The sequence below is a fragment of the Engraulis encrasicolus genome, chromosome 19 (assembly GCF_034702125.1).
Source record: "Engraulis encrasicolus isolate BLACKSEA-1 chromosome 19, IST_EnEncr_1.0, whole genome shotgun sequence".
Taxonomy (NCBI): Eukaryota; Metazoa; Chordata; class Actinopteri; order Clupeiformes; family Engraulidae; genus Engraulis; species Engraulis encrasicolus.
The window spans coordinates 30,859,227-30,861,815 of NC_085875.1; positions in this window are offsets into that span (position 1 = coordinate 30,859,227).

Sequence of the window (2,589 nt, forward strand, 5' to 3'; positions counted from 1 at the left end):
AGGTCCACCTAAACAGAAGTTACGTGGTGGGGTCTAAAGATGTATTGGTGTGATTTCTTCCTTTACACCACATCGACAGCCGCGAATCTTAGGAATTCCTCACTCCATACAAATTATGTAGCAGCTCTCGGTGCAGTTTGATGGGCGCCAGTTCTTCGATACAACCCGAAGCCAAGTGAGAAGGAAGCGGGCGGGATTTCAACGCTGGAGAGGGTGAGCTGTCAAAGATGTGCAGTGGTTAATCTCTCTCTCTCTCTCTCTCTCTCTCTCTCTCTCTCTCTCTCTCTCTCTCGTGCGCGCGCGCTCACTCCCATACATTTTGCCATACAGTAAAATGGTTTTCAACAGTCAAACACTATTACTGTAGCCTAACTATTCAATAACTGCCAATTTTCGCGCCCTTGTAGAAATTATTTGTATTCAATACAAAAAGGGCTGAATTTGTAGAATTAGGACTATTCAACAATAAATGTGCTTGCAGTTTGTATGCTGGTATAACGTGTTCTTGTCCCTAAAATAATGGAGAGGGGTGTAGGAAGATTGAACAAATAATTAGCAACAGATCATTATGGCCAACAGCAAAGTTCTCAGTATCACACTAAAAAGTATGCAGAGTGGAGGAGAGAGGAATTCATCAAAACAGCAGTTTTTTTGTGTTGCAATTCAAAAATGCAAAAATATGTATTTCATGCCATGACTGCACAAGTAGCTCAGTGCCCATAAATATTCACTGTATGGTAGCCTAAATTTGCATAACAAACTGATAATCTTCTGTGTCAGTGGCCTTAGAGAAATCTTGTGCAAAGAAATGGAAATATTTATGAATGAATGAGATTTCTTTGAAATGCCTGAACACATAAGATTACAGGTGAAATCTGTCCATGAAGTGATTGAGTTGGGGACATGACCATTGCTTTCCTAATTTCACTCCTTTAAGATTTTCTTTCCCCTGCCCTTTATGTCACAATGTAGCTCTTTTGAATAGAGCTAACACGGCTTGGCTCTAGAGCAGTGATTCTCAAAGTGTGGTCTGGGGATCCCTGGTGGTCCGCGACAGAGCTCAGGTGGTCGACGAGGGGATTTCTACTTTCCAAGACAAGCTAGTAGTAGGCTATATTTGTAACATTATTACAAAGCAAAACATAGCTGAAGTCATATTTTCACCTCAACAGAACTACTGTACAACCAAGAAATTAAGTGATCTACACTGAAATTAGTAGTGTCAAATTAGCACACATCAACTAGTTCAGTTGACAGGTGGTCACTGTACATTTTTGGGGGACAAAGTGGTCCTCGGTCAGAACAATTTTGAGAAACACTGCTCTAGATCATCAGTAAACCTCCTTACCAACATGTTTATATAAATACGTAAAAAATATATATTCTTATATAGAGAGAGAGAGAGACAGGAAATGAGTGGAAGAGATTACGAAGCATTGGGAAATGACCTCGTGTCAGGTAGAACCGGGGTCCCCGGTGTAATGGCACAGCGAGCGTATTAGCTCATTGAGCCACAGCGTCTCCCACCCTTACCAACATCTTAAAAGAAGCCTGAGCCATGTTTAGTTTTGTATGTGAAAATAAAAAAATTGGAATTTTGAATTCAAAGGGCAGTGCAGTAATGATATAAAACAATGTTACTGAATCTAAAGTTATGCATTTAAAACAAAGCTCTTGGTGATAATGGTATTTACAATCTTTAAATAAAATAATACGTAAAAAGCTCAATAGCTCAACGTTTTGTTTGCTTGTTTGCACGTCTGCCTCCCAAGCCTGCACTAGGTGTCAGGTCAAAGGGTTCTGAACTGCTGAGTCTTACAGTATCTGAGGCTGAACTGTGAAGGAAGACCTTGGTCACATCAACATCAGCCATGTTCTGCACCTCACATTGTCACTGCGAATTGTGCATCTGCTCACACTGTCACCTGCATGTGTGATCGCCACCATGAAGAGTGAAGTGGCTGAGATCAGGGGCGTCAAGTATATCCCCGCACCCCCTGCGAGGCAGGGGGGCCCACATTGGCCCTTGACTTGAAGAAACGGGTCCCCTCCACATGATATTAGGCCCTTTTTTTTGTTCGGGCCACCATTCTTGGTAGCTTGCAGGGGGGCCTGAAGTAACTGCGTTACGCCAGTGGAAGGAAGACCTTGGTCACATCAACATCAGCAATGCTCTGCACCGCCACCTCACATTGTGCATCTTCTTACACACTGTCACCTGCATGTGTGATCGCCACCATGAAGAGTGAAGTGGCTGATAGCAGGGGCGTCAAGTATATCCCCGCAGCCCCGCAGTATATCCCCGTTTAGTATATCCCCGCAGGCAGGGGGCCCCACACGAGGCGGGGGGCCAACATGGTTCCTTGACTTGATATTGGGCCCTCTTTTTCTTGGTAGCTTGCAGGGGAGCCTGAAGTACTTGCGTTACGCCAGTGGAAGGAAGACCTTGGTCACATCACACCACATGGACCCTTGACTTGAAGAAACAGGCCCCCTCATATGATATTAGGCCCTCTATCTTCGTTCGGGGGCCCATTCTTGGTAGCTTGCAGGGGGGCCTGAAGTACTTGCGTCACGCCAGTGGCTGAG